This window comes from Dasypus novemcinctus, chromosome 2, assembly GCF_030445035.2.
Source record: "Dasypus novemcinctus isolate mDasNov1 chromosome 2, mDasNov1.1.hap2, whole genome shotgun sequence".
Lineage (NCBI taxonomy): Eukaryota > Metazoa > Chordata > Mammalia > Cingulata > Dasypodidae > Dasypus > Dasypus novemcinctus.
Window position 1 is genome coordinate 103,832,539 of NC_080674.1, and position 21,326 is coordinate 103,853,864.

Here is a 21,326-nt window from a genome sequence, read left to right on the forward strand (position 1 = left end):
TAATTTTGGGCTTAAAAGGGCCTTGTTTCATCCAAACTGCCCATAGAGCATGTGTACTGTGGGCTATATGCTATAATTTGATCATGTATATGTATTTGTTATTTTCTTCTCCAAAAAAGAAAGCTAACATATTTCTATAATAATATGAAATGTTACTTATGTTATTTGGTGAAGGAAACTTTTCCTGAATTCAGTGAATGAACTCAGATTTGTTTTCTGCCTTAACTGCTTATCATCCCTTCCTTCATGAACCCAAGGGATTAATTTATCCAGGTGAATAATGAAACCTGCTTCTTAGCCCAAGAGCTCTGGTGAGACTATGATTTTTACCTTTCATTGCATCTCTGCTATAGGTTCATTTCTCATCTTCCTCCATGCCTCATGGGGCTGATCTGAGTACAGAAATCCTTTTGAATTCTCTTGGAACTTTGTGCTCCAAAGAGGCCTGAAGGACAGGCAAAGTAAGAAACATGGTCATGCTTGCAAATAAAGTGAAAATTCAAGTCATTTTAATAATTTGCTTCTCTAGGCCTATCTATGTATGTTTATATTTATATCTCCATTAAAACATGGTAAAGCAAGATTTAAACTTGCAAAATCAAAATTGTTATATAGATATATCTATTTCATTTGAGCCAAATTACTTCACATTTGGAAAAATAGTTTATGTAAATTAATGAAAGAAACTTCTTTAAAGCTTCTATAAAAAAAATATTTACTTGTACCATACATTGAATCCAATGTTTGAATAGATATTACCAATAAAATACACACTGTGACATTTTAAATAAAAAATATGGTTACTTGTTCTGCTACTCTGATATCCTCACCTACAGAGACCTAGTTTTAAAATCACAGCTGACATTATTCCCATGTTTCTATATCAGAATTCTCCAGTGTGCCAGTAAATTAACAGTAAATGATTACGCAGTTTGGGGCTTGACTGAAGCCGAATTTCTGCTTTGTCACTTAAACTCTGCCAATAGAGGGCACGAGAAGGATACTGCTGAGCTACATGAGGAAGAAAGGGCTTGCTGATTAGGGTTCTCTTCCTGCTTGTTTCCTGTTCCTGTTAGCTTCACCCCATCCCAGCTTTTTTATACTTACAAGACTATTGCAATAGAAGCACCAGTGGAATCTAATTAGCATTTTCCCAACACTGGCTGAGTCAGCCCTATCACAGACCCTTCGAGACACTAGCAACAACTAGTCAGTGCTCCTTCCCCGTAAATCATCCTCAAAGCTACTGAATTGTAATTCTAAGCACTTTGCTTTGATCACCCAACTCCAGCTGCTATATCTGTGATATCTTAGTTAAAATAGTTTTATATTAAGTTCCCTTGCTTTAAACTATTTGATTTGGTTACTATTTTCTGGCTTGACTCATAATGGGACAATTATATTTAGCTAAATCCATAGTTATTTAGGGGTTTTATAAGGTAAACATTTATTTTGGGTTTAAAGGATGCTTCTGAGTGCAACCAGCTGTCCCAGACAAACCAGAGCATATGGTCATCTTAGCTATGCCACTAAACGTAATCTTAACTGAAACTCTTGATGGCAATGTTATTATCTTAACAGTTGGAATGAGAATTCTTCCTAGTACTGACCTCATATACCTGCAGGCTTAAAATTACTGCCTTTATTTTTATTTTCTGTTGCTAGTCAATTTGCAATATTGGGAATAAAACTTCTAAGATGACTATAAACAGAGGTACCAATGATGCAAAAAGTGGTGAATGAACCACTAATGATTTCCTAAAGTGCACATCTGATCATATCTCTCTGCTTAAAACTGTCCTAACTCTAGGCTTAAATGCTGGTTTTTCTGAGAAGCCTTTTCAAAGCCTCCAAATGAGTGGGTGGGAGATTTCTTACATGAATACTCCTAGAAGCCTTACTAACTTACTAATACAATATGCAAAACAATATTATAATTGCTTGCTTACTTTTCTATGTAGCCAATTACACTATAAGTTCAATAAAATCAGAGCCTATGCTTTGTTCACCATTATTATTGATGAACACATAGTCTAGCACACAGGAAAATCTCAATAAATGTGTAATTAATTTCTATTATATGTAAAGAACAGGTGTGATAACAGAATTATAAAGAGTTCCCCATTCTACAAGACTAGCACCTCAGTGTTTTGTAGGCTTTACTCTGTATCTTTTTTAATATATATTTTTTTATTTTTAAAGATATTTAGATAACATAAATGTTACATAAAAATATAGGAGATTTCCATTTTCCCCACTCCCTACACCTTCCACATTTTCCCACATTAATGACATCCATCATTAGTGTGGTACATATGCTACATTTGATGAAAACATTTAGGAGCATTGCCACTAAGCATGGATTATAGCTTACATTGTAGTTTATGCTCTCTTCAACACAATTTTGTAGGTTATGGCAAGATATGTAATGGCCTGTATCTGTCATTGTAATGCCATTCAGGACAATTCCCAAGTCCTCAAAATGCCCCCATATTTCAACTGTTTTACCCTCTTCCTTGCCTCAGAACCTCCAGTGGCTACTGCCTCCCCAGCAATAATACAATTGTTTCCATTGCTGGAAGCACAATAAGTCTATAGTAGAATACCAGTAAGTCTACTTTAGTCCATATTTCATCCTGAAGATTCTGGGATGGTGATGCCCACTCCACCTCTATTTGAAAGGGGGCTTCAATCCCATGGGTCAGATGGATAGGACACTCTTGCTTGCAGTTGTTAACTCTCTCAGTTCTTTGGAAAGGTCAGTCCATCATCAACTCCTTGTTAGTTGTCCTGGTGAGTCCATTGAACTGGAAAGTAGGTGTTGCAACACCTATAAACCCTAGTAACTAATTATAGTTTAAATAGCATGGTCAGAAGCACCATGTTTAGGGAAACCACAACTGAAACTAACTCTGTCACACTGGGGAGGATAAATTCCAAAGTAGGACCCACTGGCAAGGAATCAAACTCCTGAGCTACCTACCCTGAATATAATGTCTGGATCTGTCCAGAGCATTCACCAGTCTCACTATTTGAGATAGAATTTACTTTGGCAGTCAATGTGATCCTGCTGAGACATGCATAAGGGTTACCTCTGAAATGGCCACCTGACTCCTTTTGAAATCTCTTAGCCATATAAACTCATTTGTCTTTACCTTTTCCCCCTTTTTATTGCATTGCTAGTTGGTGCTTGGTAGTAATCCCTTGGTGCCAGGGAGGCTAATCCTTGGGAGTCCTGTCCCATGATGTGTGAAAGGTAATACATTTATATGCTGAGTTTGGCTTATGAAGAACACCCTGTATCTTTTAACATTTTAACAAGATATAGATAATTGGAAAGGGAGGATGAATCATCAGGGAAAGTAGGTTTACTCTCACACAAACAGCAGACAACATGCTAGCTAGCATCAGCCTGTTGGTTTTTGTTTTTATTTTGTTTTGTTTTTGCTGTTTAGTTTTGCATATCTCCTGGCCAGTGGAAATTCTTCCTGCATTCTGAAAGCTGCTTAATTGTAAATATTTATATAAGATATTTTCATCCTTTTAACCTGTGTGTTCATTACTATCTCTTTAGGGGGTTAAAAGAGACTAAGGAATACGATGAATGAAAATGCCATTCTTTCTGCCATCACCATCCTTTTGATTCTTTTCATTATTCCTTTCCTAAATTGAGTCAGAGATGACACTTTTATTTATCAAATCTTTTATAATATTTAGACTGAATTTCCAGAAAGTAATTGTCCCCAGTTAAAAGTTGTACAGGTCATTTAAGTGCTATAAAGTAATGACCTTTCTCTAAATGCTGATTCACATTTATACTGTGTCTCTTTTCTATTCAAATTTGCTTTTCTTTTGTGATGGAGTTAAAAAAAGTTATATGTGCAATTTTTTGTGTGTGATGTATGTATCTTCAAAAATATATAATTTACAAAACTGATGTCGTGGTGGGGCAGGGAGTGGATTATATGGGAACCTCTTATGTTTTTTTTTTTCTTCTTATGTTTTTTAATGTAATGTTCCTTGTGATCTATTAACTTTAATTTTTTAAAAATACAGGAAATAAAACAAAGATTAAAAAAAGTTATATGTGCAGTTCTCCATTTTTGACAATAAAATAATGTTTAGTCTTAGTCTTCCAGAGAGACTATTCATCACCCATAGAAGTTATTTGTTCTTTATACTTTATTTGTTGAATTTTCAAATATACCATCCTAAAGGTGGCAAAATAGGTTTGTTTGTTTATTTGTGGATTTTTTTTTTGTAACTTAAGTCCATTGTCTAGATTGTAATGTGAAATAGCTTGAGAATTTTTCTTTTAATTTCAAACTCTGCCAATTATTTTGGAACTTAATTAGCAGATTATTGTTCTTAATTTATTTCTACTATTTTACACCTTAGTAAAATATAAATAAACAAAATGTTAATATATCTTCTAGATAGTAAAAGCAGAGGATTGAAAAGAAATTTGCAATTTTATACTGTCCAGTATCTGAACATTTCTCCTATATAGACATGGTCTAAGCTTGGTTGAATGTAAACTCCTGTCTTGAAATATGGACATCAAGAAAGTAAGTGGGGCTCCTGAGGACTCTGGAGACATGCAGACACTACAGGTGTCTATAGCAGAGCTGACAGCTCAGAAGTCTGGCACCTTGCCACTGGACCCTCTGGTGGGCTCTCCAGTCTGACAAAGTTGGCTTCAGTTGTGGTTTCCCTACACATGGCTCTTCTCCCTCTTCAATTTGGACCTATATATAGCACTATAGTTGATAGATTTATGTCCATGAGACTTAAATCTTTGGGTCTTCCATATATCAGGTGAGCCCTGAATCTCAACAGAGTTACAACACATACTCTCTAGTACATTGGACTCACCCAGGACAATGAACAAGGAAATTATGATGGACAAAGACCATCATAAGGAAATGAGAGAGTCTACAACTGCAAGCAAGATAGTCCAATCCATCAATCTGCCCAATGGTATCTAAGCCCCTTCTCAATTAGAAACAGAGTAGGCATCACCATGCCAGAATCCTCAGGATTGGGGAATAAAGGATGGACTAGAGTAGACTTACAGTTATTCTACTGTAGACTTATTTATATTCTAGCAATGGAAGAACTTTTATCACTGAGATGGAGGCAGTGGCCACCAGAGGTTCTAAAGGGAGGGAGAGGAAAAAATAGGTATAATTGGGGGCATTTTCAAGACATTGGAATTGTCCTGAATGACATTGCAATGACAGATAAAGGCCATTTTATATCTTGTCATAACTTAAAAAAAAATTATGCGAGAGAGATTAAAATATAATGTAAACTATAATCCACATTTAGTGGCAATACTCCAACATGTGTTCATCAATTGTAACAAATGGACCACACTAATGAAGGATGTTGTTAATGTGGGAAAGTATGGGAGGGGTAGGGAGTGGCGGATATGGGAATCCCCTACATTTTTTATGTAGCATTTATGTAATCTAAGTATCTTTAAAACAAACATTTTTAAAGTATTGAAAAAAAAAATAAAGTAAGCAACATAAGCCAGGGACACTTGAGATTTTACTCAGGTAATAGTATCAGCATTCAGTTCATATGCCAGCAAGTATATTGCTCTTAGAAGTTTCTTAGGAAGTACACTTGACCCCGTGGTTAGGACGTCCATCTACCACATGGGAGATCTGCGGTTCAAACCCTGGGCCTCCTTAACCCCTGTGGAGCTGGCCCATGTGTAGTGCTGATGTGCGCAAGGAGTGCCATGCCACCCAGGGGTATCCCCCAAGTAGGGAGCCCCACACGCAGGGAGTGCACCCTGTAAGGAGAGCCGCCTAGTGGGAAAGAAAGTGCAGCCTGCCTAAGAATGGCACCACCCACATGGAGAGCTGACACAACAAGATGATGCAACAAAAAGAGACACAGATTCCCGTGCGGCTGACAACAACAGAAGTGGACAAAAGAAGACGACTCAGCAAATAGACACAGAGAACAGACAACCGAGGTGGGGCGGGGTGGGGGGGAAGGGGAGAGAAATGAATAAATAAATAAATCTTTTAAAAAAAAAAAGAATTTTCTTGATCACATTATTCCTATGACATCATTTTATCTATACTTTTGGCACTTAGGCTTCTTTGTTTCCTACTTCTTTTCACAGATTTATATTTTGAAAATTACCAGCCAAGCAAAGAAGCAGTGGGGGAAAAAACACATAATTAAGGGGGGAAGTCAATACTTTAAAAAAGATCCAGAAGTGACACATATAAGAGAAACCAAATTTATTAAAAGAAAATTAATACCAATATTCCTAACAAACATATTCACAAAAATTACAGGCAATATTTTATCAAATTGAAACTAACAATACGTAAAAACAAAATACATCATGCCCAGGTAAGTTTTATCCTAGAAATGCAAGGCTGGTTTGACTTTTGAATATATGCACATGCAATTCAACATATTACAAATTTTTAAAAGAAATAACTTATGATGGTCTCAAAGTTGCAGAGAAAGTATTTGAAAAATCAGCTTCCATTCCTATAAAAATCATCAATCAAAGAGGAGTAGATAAACTGATAAAATTGATGAAGAACGGGTATGAAAAACCTAGAGGTAACATCATCCTTACTGGTGAAAAACTGAATGCTGTATACTCTAATGTCAGAAACAAGACAGAGATGTACATTCTTACCGCTTCTATTTAACAGCATATATAAAGTTCTAGGTATGGAAACATGGCAAGAAATACTTAAAAAGTGATCCAGATGAGCTAGTAAGTAAAAGTAGATTTATTCACCCAACATAATCATCTATAGAGAAAATTTCATGAAAACTGCAAAAAAGCTACTCTAAATAAGGAAGTTTAGCAGTTTCACAGGATACAAGATAAATATGCAAAAAAAATTTATATTCTATTCTGATACTCTAGGAATGAGCAATCATAATTTGAAATTTAAAAATTAACACTTTAAAATATCATATGTATATAATAAATATTTAGGTATAAACATGAGAAAAAATATATAAGAGCTGTACCCTGAAAGTTATGAGATATTGCTGAGAAAACTTAAAGATAATTTAAAGACATAAATTAAAACAAATGGGGAGATATATCCTGTTCATAGATCAGAAGACCCAGTAGTATTAACATTTCATTTCTCTTCAAGTTGATCTAAGGTTCAAAGTAATCCAAATCCTGCCAGTGTTGGTTTTTTGTTTTTGTTTTTGTTTTGTTTTGTTTGTCTTTTGGTAAAAACTGGCAAACTTTCAAAAAATCATGTAGAAATTGAAGGGCCTAGACTAACCAAAACAACTTAAAAATTAAAAAAGAACAAATTTGGAGAACTGACATTACCTGATATGAAGTTGTATTACAAAGCTACAGTTAATCAAGAGAGTGTTATATTGCCTAAATGTAGACAAATATGAACAGAATATAGACCAGAATTAGATCCACACAAACATAGACAACTGATTTTCAAGAAAGGAACAAAAGCAATTCAGCAGAGAAAGAGTAGTTTTTCCAACAGATAGGGTTGATCAATTGAATATCTATATGCCAAAAAAGGAGATCTGATGTGTAACTCTGCACTATTACAGAAGTTAATTCAAAATGGATTATACCTAAATGTGAAACCTAAAACCCTAAAACCTTTCAGAGAAAACAGAAGAGTTTTTAAATATGACACTAAAGCATGATCCATTTAAAAAATTGTTAAATTGGACTTTTTTACTACCAAATTCATTTTCTCTTTAAAGGACACTGTTAGAGAATAAAAAGAACAGCCACAGTCTTGGGGAAAACATTTTACATCTTATATCTTATTAAGTTATTTTAAACAGAAATATATAAGGGTTCTCAAAAGTCAATAATAAGAAAGCAAACAATCCAGTCAAACAAATACTTGAACAAATAGTTTACCAGAGATGATATATGAAGTCATATAAGTACATGTAAAGATGTGCAACATCATTAATAATTAGAGAACTGTAAATGAATACTACAATGTGATGCCATTAGATATATATTAGTATGGCCAAAATTAAAAACGTTGACAATAACAGGTGTTGGCAAGAATGTGGAAGAAATGGAACTCTCAAACACCACTGGTGGCAATGTATAATGTTAAAATGACTTTGGGGAAAAGAATTGGTCACTTAAAATGTCTAACATGCATCTACCATAAGATCCAACAATCCCATTTCTAGGTATTTACTCAAAGAAAATGAAATCATATATCCATATACAGTCTTATACAGTCTTATATATCCATATACAGCCCATCAAAGAGTGAGTGAATAAACAAATTATGACATATCCATAGAATGGACTACTTGTCAGCAATACAAATAAATGAGCTATTTATGCAGGCAATAACATGGATAAATCTCTAAATAATTATGCTGAATGAAGGAAGCCAGACAAAAACGTAGTATATGCTGCATGGTACTTTTTATATAAAATTCTAGAGACTGCAAAGCAATCTGTAGTGACAGAAAGCAGATCAGTGGTTATTTGGGAATGGGTGAGAGGAAGGGAATAAACTTTATTATTGCTCATCAATTAAGGAGTTTTGCAACATTCAAAATGGAGAAAATATTTTATTCCAATAAGATAATGTAGGCCCTCCTCTATATTACTCTATCAACTTGCCTAGATTAGAGTAATTTTATCTATTTGCAAGACTTGAGAAAGCACTCAAGCAGTAATGAATCCTTAGACAATCTGATAAAGCTTACCAGCCACTTCCTTCAACAAGTCTAGAAAGGAATTCTTTATCTTCTCATACCTGTTTATAACCAGTCATGGCTAAACTCAATGAGTGACAGCTATTATCTACCAAATTCAATAATCCAGAAAGACAGGAGTTATAATTACCTGAATTACTTAACAATGCCATGTTGAGTCTATGCACTTAATTACTTAAGTAATTCTATGACTTAATTTTTGAAATATGAGGCTTTTAAAAATGCCCTTATCAACACTATTATCACTCATTTTCTCCCAACTGAACTCCCTACATCCAACATCGCCCCTCAAATGGATTATTTTCATAACAGTCAAAGCGAGCATTCCAAAATACAAAATTGATCATGGGATTACACTATTTGGATCTCATTAATGACTATTCATCACCTTCAGGATAAAACCAAACACTTCATTGTGGTTTGGAGGCCTTTTACAGTCTTACCTTTTCATTCTTTCTGCAAGCATTGTAAGCACCTGCCAACGTAAAAGACATACAATAATCATATTACAAATATTCCCTAAGCCTTTGGGACATTGTACAGAGTTCTTTCCATGGAGTAGTGCTCTCACTGGAGCCAAAGTTAGTTAATGCTTTTTATATGTCAGTAATCTCTTGGGTTTAAGGCAAAGGAACAAAAACACCATAAAGAAATCTGTTTTCTAATATCAAATATGATATTTTAGTAATATTTATAATCTGTCTGGATCTCCATTTCCTCATTAATAGAAATGAGCAGGGCTGTCCCCTCACCTGTGCCATCGATGTCAATGGTTCTTTATCAGATTTTGTTTATCTGAGGTTATAAAATATGTTCAAGTTAATGTATTACCATCTAGTGGTTTTATTTCAATTAGATTTATTAAAAATATGTGTTTATGAAATAGAAAAAGGAAAACAACAATGACTACTTCTTCAAGTATGAAGATGACATTTATTTATTTTCTTTTGAATTTTGCTATTAACTTTATTTCCTTCTGAGTTTTATTATTTTTTAACTTTATTTTGTACATTTAATAATTGAAACTATAAATAATAATTTAAAAAGAAAAATAAAATACAGTTGAATAAAAACATACATTTCTCGATTAAATGTACTGGATACATAGGATATTTTTAAATCATACAATATGTTACACAATATATTTGGTTCATAGTAATGCAATCATACAGTATTTGTCCTTTTATGTCTGGCTTGCTTCACTCAACATAATGTCCACTAGGTTCATCCATATTGTCATATGCTTTACAACTTCATTTCTTCTTACAGCTACATAATATTCCATTGTGTGAATAGCCCACAGTTTGTTTATCCATTCATCTGTTGATGGACACCTTGGTTGTTTCCAACTTTTACCAATTGTGAATAATGTAGCTATGAACATCGCTCTGCAGATGTCTGTTCATATCACTGTTCTCAGGTCATATGATTATATACTCAGTAGTGGTATTACAGGATCAAGTGGCTAGTCTGTATTCAACTTCCTTAGGAACTGCGAAACAGTCCTCCACAGTGGCTGTACCATTCTGCATTCCCACCAGCAGTGAATAAGTGTTCCTTTCTCTCCACATCCTCTCCAACACTTGTAGTTCTCTCTCTTTTTAATAGTGGCCTTTCTGACAGGTGTGAAATGATATCTCACTGCAGTTTTGATTTTCATTTCCCTAATTATTATTGATATTGAGCTTTTTTTTTGCCATTTGTATTTCTTCTTTGGACAAATGTCTATTCAAGTCTTTTGCCCATTTTTAAATTGGGTCGTTTGTCTTTTTATTGCTGAATTGTAACATCTCTTTATATATCCTGGGTATTAAACCCTTATTGGACATGTGGTTTCCAAATATTTTCTCCCATGGAGTCAGCTGCCTTTTTCACCCTTTTGACAAAGTCCTGGGAGGTGCAAAGTGTTTAATTTTGAGGGGGTTCAATTTATCTATTTTTTCTTTTGTTGCACATGCTTTGTGTGTAAGGTCCAAGAAACCACCACCTAATACAAGGTCATGAAGATGTTTCCCTACATTTTCTACAGTAGTTTTATGGTCCTGGCTTTTATATTTAGGTCTTTGATCCATTTTGAATTGATTCTTGTATAGGGAGTGAGGTAGGGGTCCTCTTTCATTATTTTGGTTATAGATATCCAATTCTCCCAGCAACATTTATTGAAGAAACTGTTTTGTTCCATTAACATGGACTTGGTAGGGTTGTCTAAAACCAGTTGACTGTATAGATGAGGGTTTATTGCTGGATTCCCAATTCTATTCCGCTGGTTAATGAGTCTATCTTAATGGCAGTACCACATTGTTTTGACCACTGTAGCTTTGTAATAGGTTTCAAGGTCAGGCAGTGAAATTCCTCCTATGTTGCTCTTCTTTTTTAGAATGCACTTTCCCTTCCAAATGAATTTGGTATTTTTCTTTTCTAATTCTGTAAAGTAGGCTATTGTAATTTTGATTGGTATTGCATTGAATCTGTAAATCAGTCTGGGTAAGATTGAAATCTACATGATATTTAGTCTCCCAATTCATGAAAACAGATTGTCCTTCCATTTGTTTAGGTCTTCATTGATTTCTTTTAGCATTCTTTTGCAGTTTTCTGCACATAGGTCCTATAATTCTTTGGTTAAATTAATTCCTAGGTATTTGAGTCTTTTTGTTGCTATTGTGAATGGAATTTTCCCCCTGATTTCCTCTTCAGATTTTTCAGTACTAGTGTACAAAAACATTACTGAGTTCTTCACATTGTTCTGGTATCCTGCCACTTTGCTGAGCTCATTTTTCTTAGCTCAAGTTACTTTGTCATGGATACTTCAGAATTTTCTATATACAGCATGGTGTCATCCACAAATAGTGAGAGTTTTACTTCCTCTTTTCCATTTGGATGCCTTTATTTTTTTTTTTCTTGTCTAATTGCCCTAGCTAGAACTTCTAATACAATATTGAATAAAAATGGTGATAGTGGGCATCCTTATCTTGTTCCCAATCTCATAGGGAAAGCATTCAACCTTTCCCGATTGAGTACAATTTGGCTGTGGGAAACATTTATTTTTATTAAGTTTCTAATTTATTCTTAAAGCTTTGAATATAAATTTGTATTTTTATAATCTGTTAAAGTATTTGACTTCTTGATTTTAGTTTTAGAGTTTATATTATTATTAGTTTTATTTATTTTATGCTATTATTAGTTTTTATTCATACCCAGTATATTAGTCACCTAAAGGGGTGCTGATGCAAAATACCAATAATCTGTTGGCTTTTATAAAAGGGCATTTATTTGGGGTAGACTCTTACCATTACCAAGCCATAAAGTGTAAGTTACTTCCCTCACCAAAGTCTGTTGAATGTGTTGAAGCACGATGGCTGCCAACATCTGCCAGGGTTCAGGCTTCCTCTTCCTCTTAAGGTTCCGTGGTCCCAGCTTCTTCCAATATCAGCTGTGGGCTGGGATAAGTCTCAACTCTCTCCCAGGGCTCATTTCTCGCCAGATTTAGCTGCTCTGCTCTCTCCACAAGGCCAGCTGTAAACAGTCAGTTGAATGGCTTTTCTCTCTTCCAGGAGCCTCTGCCTTGTCTTACAGAGCCTTCTTTCTTTCCTCACATATCTTCTTCTCTGTTTGCTTACTTCCTGGGCTCAAGAATCAAAAATTCTAACTTTTTCCTCTGCCATGTTGTTTTCTCCATGAGTTCCAGACCACCAAGGAGCCAGGGACTCAACATCCTACTGATGTAGCCAAATCAAAGCCTTAATCATTATTTAATCAGGTAGGAGTGAAATCTTTGAATACAGTACAATTTAATGTATCCAGAAGAACGGCCAATTTACAAACATAATCCAATAACTTTTTGGAATTCATAAATAATACCAAACTGCTACACCCAGTATATTTTCATGTGGCACTTACAACTTCTTCTAGAATCAATGCAATGTAATGTAAAAAGTGTTAATTATAAGGAAAAAAGCAAAGTAATTAAGAGCAGAAGAATATTTATTAGAGGACAATTGAGATAATTTAATAATTACCATTGAATAAAGAACATATCTGTAAGTTTACTATTCACTAATTCATAAAAGAAAATACTTTTAGATATGCCTTCTTCATCAAAGTTAATGCTTAGATTAATTATTCTTTATTTGACTCCTGCCACTGATACCTCTCTCTTCTTCACCCATCTTTGCCCATCTCTGTCTGTTCTTTAGGAAGCTGAGACCTATTGACTGCCCCATATCACTTCCTTGGTCAAGCATATTACAGGGAGGCAATGGAAGAAGAAAAGAGAGTCAAATGAAAAATATATATATAATATTTCTTCCCAGGTTCCTTCTAGCTTCAGAACTATTTCTTTGGCAGTAGCTATTATGCCATGGGTTTACTTCCTACTAAGTGGCCCCTCTTCCATGGCTCCACCTCGCACTAGTTCCTCCTCTTCATACTTTGATCCTCAAGGACAGGGTCATGCCTTCCTCTGTTTCTTGGCTTTGGATGTCTCAACATCCCTTGTTTGTTTCCTTAATACAGCTACATCTTTAATTAACTGTCTCCATCTTTAAAATAGCTTTATTTAAACCATCTGAATGGATTATGTTTTATGGCAATTTCTGTATGATACAACACTTAAAGGAAAACTTTTCTTTTTTTGGCAAAGAATTCATTAGGAAACATTATCTTATTTTACAAGTGACAGCAAAAAACAGAATTAATACTGTCTTCAGCTTTTATTTTTAAAAATATATAGCAATAGTTCTAATAACATCTTTAAAAAAAGAACCTTTTATAAATCTCAAGTACACACTATTAAATCTTAACTCCTTGAAAAAAAAATCCTGGGGCTCTCTGCGTGGTGGGATGAAAAAAAAAATGGTTTTAGGATCAGAATGCAAGGATTTGAATTCCAGCTTTACTATTGACTAACTTTAAATTAAGCAAGCTATTTGTTGTTTCTGACATATTTGAAGACCTTTTAAGATTGTTGTAAGATTAGAGATAATGTAGGCAAAGAAACTAGTAAATAGAGTATGTTTAGTAAACAGTAACCACTTTAAACTTGTTACTACATTCTTTTGTAACAATTACCTTTAAGGCAAGAATTTACATAGCAACTCTAAAATGACTGGTCTCTGTTGGAAACAGAAGCAGCATTTTAAGATGTCTGAATACATAAATTCAGATGTGCAAATGCCATGCTGCTGGTTGAAGAAGAATCTCTATCTATCTATCTATCTATCTATCTATCTATCTATCTATCTATCTATCTATCTATCTATCAAAAATATAGATGGCAGCATTGCCATGCTCCTGGGTGAGAGATGCTCCACAGGGGTATCATCTTCCTTTTGGCACATGTTTCCTTTTCAGAATGGTTGGACTAATACATGCATAAATTATTGCATTGTAGCGAACTCTGATTCAGATGACCTAGGTCCCTCCTATAACGCATATCGTTAATTTGTTAACTGCTAAATAAGAAAATTTCACATAATAAAAGAGAAAAATTTGCAAAGATTATATTAATTAAATCAACACAGTTATTGAACATTAAAAAGAATATCCACTCTGCACATAAAAGTAAAACTGTGCTTATGCTTGAGGAGATTGGGGTTACATAAGGGAAAAAATCAACAAGAAAATTTTCATTAACAAAGTAAAAATTGGATATAATGTGTATAATAATATTACTTATAGTTGCAGTGTGTGTAGTATTATTGCTTACATCAGATTTCATAGTTTGGTTAGAGATCTACTCAGATAACATCTTTACTTTCCTATATTTTAGCATACATAACATTGTTTTATAAGTTTGATGGGTTTACCTTTCTTTTCCCTGAACTCTCAAAATTTTAAAAGAAGGATTGTGATCTGTATTAAAGGAAGACATGGGATAATTGTTTTTATTTTTATTTTCTAATTATGATTATATCAAAATGAAAAATAAGTGGAGCTTCTGCCTGAGCACAAAATGCCATAAGCAAAAATCAGAAGTGAATGACTAAAAGAAATAATATATTTGTAACTCATATCAAAAGAAGAAGGCTAAAATCTATAACAAATTTAAAAATCCTGCAAATCAGTAAGGAAAAGACCAATATCCAATAGAAAATAGGCAAAGAATATCAAACAAGTCACAGAAAATTAAATGCAAATATCTAATCTCATGGCTAACCTCAGCCATTATATGTAAAATGAAAACTAAAATTACCCTGAGATACCATTTTTTCCCAAACAAAAGAACAAAAATCACAAAATAGAATAACTGTAGGAAGTAATTATGAAATATCTATGAAAAAATCAAGAGCACATACTTTTGACTGAGCTATCCCAATTTAGCTATCCCAATTTAGGAAATCAGTCTACAAATATTCTCTCATGTGTGCAAAATAATGTATGTGTGGAAGGTTAGTTACTAAACACTGCATGTTATAGTAAGGTATTGGAGACAGATTAAATGGTTATTAATTGGGGTCTGTTAAATTTGATTATTGTGCTTTCATGTGATAGAAATTAATGTACATGTATAAAGGGAAAAAAGAAGTTTTCTATACATTTTTATAGAAGGATTTTGAAAAAAAAATGAGCAAAAAATATAATGTACTATTATTTGTGTAAATACGAGGGAGGAAAATAATACAAATTTCTCTTAGTTTACATTTATATAACATTATATGAGCTCTGGATTATGGTTTGATTCTGTTTTAAAATAGATCTCTCATTTTGAAAAATATTATTTTGCTAAATTGTGTTACACTAGAAGGTCTATAATAAGCAAGCCTTCTCACTAACTTTCTTTTAGGTCCTTTGATTGATGTGAGTCCTATCTGTTGAATAGATTTCATGGTTTTGAACACATCAATATCCTTATAACTCTTAATATGGGTGCTTCTTTTCCTCCAGTATGACATAATCAAAAAATAATAAGTGAAATAAAATACTTATATAACATACTAAATAACATTATGAATATTTTCAAATGATCCTTAAAATTGAACCAAGAAATATTTATTCCAAAACTTAAAATCTAAAGAGAATAATATTCCCTGTAGCAAAATAAGAAACCAAGAAAAATACAGAATTTAAATATTGGGTGCTAATTATCAAATGAATATCATAAAGTCAGACCAGAGATCAGGGTCTAATAGAGTGTTTGTATATAATATCCAATCTTATAGTTACACTGCTAAACCATCCTTGATGCCCACAATCATAGGATGCAGTTAGCATGACTAATAAGGCTGATCATTATCTAATTTCTCTCTTGCTATTCAGTCTCATCTCTTAGTATTCCTAACTTTATAATTTCAGGACTCTATACTGAGAACATTTTTCAACATCAGAAAATGGTCTGACTTGCCTCCCAGCCTTTCTGGTTGCTTATCCCTCTCCAGGGTACATTTTCCCCACACATCACTTCTGTAATATTCACTCATCCTTCAGATCTTGGATATATGTCACTCCCACCAGTAAATGTTATTTAAATGCCTAGTCCATGTTAGGTATTCCTGCCATATGCTCCTATATGACATTGCGCTTCCTTTATCATCAACATACCATACTGTTCAATCTCTCTTTCCATCATTTAACTAGAAGCTCTATAAAGGCAGGGATCATATTGGTCTGCTTAACTCCTGTACCTTAGCCGCTGGAACATTAAAAACAACAAAAGAATTTTGAATAATACTGATAAATTTTCAAATATGCTTCTTATATATGTGGTACGTTGGGAAGTATCTCTTGGAAGGATTACTGTGGAAAGGTGTTCACATATATTTCTCATGGAAATTTGAACTGTTATAGTCTTTTATGCAAGCATTATGGAATTAACCTATCCTACTGAAATAAAGCCAACAATAAGTAAGGATGGGTGTAAGACATTGCTTATTGCAACATTATCTATAGTGACCAAAAACAAACAAATAAACAAAAAACTAGAAAAATCCATATGCTTTTTAATGGAGGCATTGTTCAATAAATCACATTGCACCTATTACATGAAATACCAATAACCATTTTTAAAAACTGTAAGAACTAGTCCAGTTGACTCAGAAGTGTTTCATAAAGTAATGCCGAGAAAAACAATATTCAGAGAAATGTGTATTATCTCATATTTATAAGGCAATGGCCAAAACATACATGTATTGTGTGGATGTATGAATATGTATTAGATATACTTATATTATTTATTTTATTAGATGAGCTTATGTAGTGTATATATATGTGTTACATAAGTATGAAGGGAAAAGAAAAAATATTTTCTAGGATGCCATCCTGAGTTAGCTGGTTAAGTAGAAGCGGATGGGTAAGGATGGAGGTTGCAAAGAGAAGGATCAAGCAAAAAAGAAGAAGAAAGAAGACTATCCCCCAAGTAATATTTATAATATAATCATGTTCATCTCTTGTTCAATAAAATACCTTTGTAAATTTTAAATATATAAGAAAAAAATTTAAAATAATCATATCAGTCTCCTGATCCTTTGGTAACCATTTGCATCAACCACTAAGTTCTTACCACAGCAATAGCAAAATATCTATCTGTGGTGGCCTCAAGTAGGACTACAAAAGACTGATTTCCAATAATCTTGGGACAGGGACAAAATTTCTGTCCTATCTGGTATCCTTCATAGTATCCAGTACAATCAGACATCAGTAAGGATAATAAAGATGTACAAATAGATCGATGGCATTCATTGTGGCATAGAAAAAAGGAGGACTGCACCAGCTATTTTAAGCACAAAACCCGGGAACAACATATGAATAAATAGGAAAAAGATAACTTTTCAGAATTCAAATATAAATAGCAAAAGGAATATTGAAATGTAGCTTATTTTGCACTGTGTTTTCTTAATCAAGCTATTTAATTTTAATTTATAGGTATTAATTTGGTACCCAAACGAACTATATTGCTTTTCTTACTAGTGACATTTAAAACTAGATATGAATTTCATCTATCTATTCCATACCAGGTACAAATACAATTTTATTTCTTTTTCTTAATGGAGAGCACAATTAAGCCTATGATATGCAGAGAACAAAATGAATTGTGCTACAATAGGCAAAACGTGTTATAGATGGTTTCATAGAAGAGAATTACTTTAACAGGATTGAAGTAAGGAAGTAGGGGAAATAGAGGGGTGAATATACACGTTCCTGCCCATGAGGGTTGAGACCACAGCAGCTTCATACTTCATCCTATGTGTCCAGCAAAGTGTCTAGTGACTAACAGATTTCAAGAAATGCTTGTTGAAAGAATAATTGAATAATGAATGCACAGATCAAAATTACATTCTAGTAATGCAGAACATAGTATCTAGCCTAGCCAGAAAAATCATTAGCAGATAGTGATTTTTACATAAGGAAGTCTGAAAGGAAAATTTAATAGAAAGAAAGTGTTTAGCTTCTTTTTATAATCTTTCCTAATCCATTCCAGCCCAAACTAATGTGTAAAGGAGTACAGCAGGACAAGCTGAAAAAGAAAAGCTCTAAATGCCATGCTGATATTTCATTTGTTCCTTAAAGAAAGTAATGGGGATGCATTGGAAGGTTTTAAATGGAGGTTTGCTATCAGGACTTGCTATTTTAGAAAGATAACTGGTAACAGGTAAGAGGATCTACTATATGTGGAGTACAGGAGACAAAGAAACAAGATAAATTGTTAAAGCAATACAGAATTGGGAGGATAAGAATGTGAATCAAGGAATCAACAGTGAAATTAGGAAAGAAGAGACAGATTTGAAGAATATCTTATAATCATAATAAAGAGATAAAATAAAAGATGAGCAATTATTATCATTGCTATTCATTTGTTTGTTAGTGGGTAATTGATTTATTAGTAAGACATCCAGATGCATATGGCTATAAATGAATGGAAATATAGACCAGGGATTTAGGAAAAAGGTATGCATCAGAGAGATACATTTGGAAGTTATGAGAATATAGGTGACAGTTTCAATTATGGAGGAGGATAAGATCAACCAGGTAGAACAAATTTAAGCAGGAAAAGGTCAAGGTACAAAGAAAGTAATCTGAACTCTGACTGGGCTCCTTAGAAACCTTGATTTATAGTCAATCAGGCTTCTATCATGTCCCTTTATTTAAGTTATTCTTAAGAAAAGGAATGCATTCTCTATCCATCTATTTATCTATCTATCTAACTATCTATCTATCTATCTATCTATCTATCTATCTATCTATCTATCTATCTATCTATCTATCTATCTATCTATCTATATGTCATGCCTCTAAAGATGTCAATATTTTCAGTAGAGAAACTACTATACATTAAAAGGTTAAATTGCCTGATAGGCAACAGTTGTTACTCTCTTTGACTAGCTATTTTCTTGCTGTTTTTGAGTTGACTCTGACTGACCAAAATTAAAGTATAAATATCCACAATTTACAATTCTACAAAAGCACAGACTGAAATTAAAAGAATAAAGTTTATTTTTCACTATTAACTGTACTGAGATACCAACCGTCATATAATTATCCACATTTTTATAACCTTGATATAGAATTGCAAGAAATTTTAAATCTACCTTAAGGCATTTGCCAGACATAGTGCATAAAATACGTTTTACAATTACTTAACTTATCTTTTGGTAACAATTAATAATCTTTGTGGATAACAAATTGGAAAATGTAAGTCCTCTGCCCCGTTATCTTTTTATCCTTCTTGAAGTCATTCTTTTGATCAAGAATAAGGTGAGCAGTGAAGAAGGAACAGCCTATAGTCTGAAGAATAAATTTCAATATAGCTGAAGAAAAAAGTAATCACCAAAGATGCCATTACTCTCAGAGAGTACTTTCTACATGGCCCTCGACCTAAGTATAATAAGTAGATGATTTTATCATCTCTGCCACTTATCTATATTTTTCACAGGCATTTCAAGATGTTAACTGAATTTATGTATTCCCACATCTTATGATTTCTTTTCTACCTTAAGAGTTAACCCATTTCTACGCTTCCAAAAAAATTATAAATATTATTCTTTGTGTGTTTGGGATGAAATCAAGAGGATATATTTAGTCCACAATTTTAATAGGTTTTTGAGTCCAACATTAGGTTGCACCTTTCCTTGATGGCTAAATATTAGGCATCTTGAAAATATCTTCTTCCTTAAAGTTTCAGATATGTACATATTCAAAGGCACTTTTTGGATCAATTAATGATTAACCAATAAATAACTACAAATCAGCTGTTGTTTCCATATTAGTTCTTTTAATAAAGGCATTTTATATAATTCATTTCTTTTCAAATGCAAAGTTAATTTCAAGTAAGTTCCAGGTGTTCCTATTTTCGTTTTTATTTAATTAAGTCATGAACTTTGGAAAGAAAGTTATAGCATCATATCAACCTATGAGCAACTTATAATATTGTTAATAGGCAGCCATTCAATTAAAGTATGCTGAGCCAGGAAAAGAGGGATTGCAAAAAAAACAAACTTGGATTGGTGTAGGTATACTACCATGTCTAGTTTAAGTGGATTTTCCCATGACAAGGTTTCTAATAAGACTTCAAGCTCTAAGTTGAGGAATTGCACACAATCATCACAAACTGTAGCCAATACTGAGTACTTTCTGTGCATTTTATCATTGCGTCGTATTTCCTTTTCTTCTCATTAATATGTTTGTTTTTGAACTATATTTTACTCAATTTTTTATTTTGATTCCTGCTTTTTGTGAGTTTGCAATTGCTTAAAACATCTTCATCCATGCCTTTATTTTCCTCCTGTTGCTAGAATTTAGATCTCATTCTGTTAAAATATAAATAGCTGGATTTTGTGTAATTAAAATCATCTTAACTTTAATAAGATCTTTTAATAGGAGAATTGATACCTTTAAAATCTGTTATCACTAACTGGTAAAGTTGTTTGGCTTTCTTCTTCATTATTGTGTTTTTGCTACCTATTTTGCTTTTTTGTTGTTATTTCTGAACTATACCTACCCCTATGTTTTTTGGACAGGACCTGAGTCTCTTCATTCCCTTCCCAACTACCCCATTAATTTGGGAGTTCTACAATTCTTTTCATTTTCGCTGGTGTCCACCTTCTAATTTAATCTGGGTTCCTTAAAAGGCAGTATGTGATGCAAAAGTTTATAGGCTAACACTCTTGTTGAGTGCAATTGAAAGGCAAGAATAAGAGTGAGAAAAAGGGAATATGGCAGAGAGGAGGGAGTACATAGCTGAGCTGGCCACAGCTCCTTGACAAATAAAGGAAAGGAGAATCTATCTTCCCCCATCTCTTTGGTCAAAGTTTACCCCTGCAGTGTTAACTCCATTAACAGTTCTAAGTTGTCCATTTGTGGTGCTGAGTAGGCTCCAGGATGGGGCTAGCGGCAGGCAGCATGGGTGCAAGGTAAGAAAGGAAGTACCCAGCACTAATTAGTGCCATAGTCCCCAAACTCCTAGTACTCTCACCCACCAGTGTGTAGCAGCAGCTGCAGCAAACTAGCTCTACCACCCTAGGCCATTATCAAGACCACTTTGGCAGGAACACAATGCAGCCACCACGCAGATTAAGGGTGGCGAAAACAAACCTAATATAGCTTCTCATCCTAAACCATCCTACGTCACCAGTTTCATATTTATATTTATTACTCTCCAA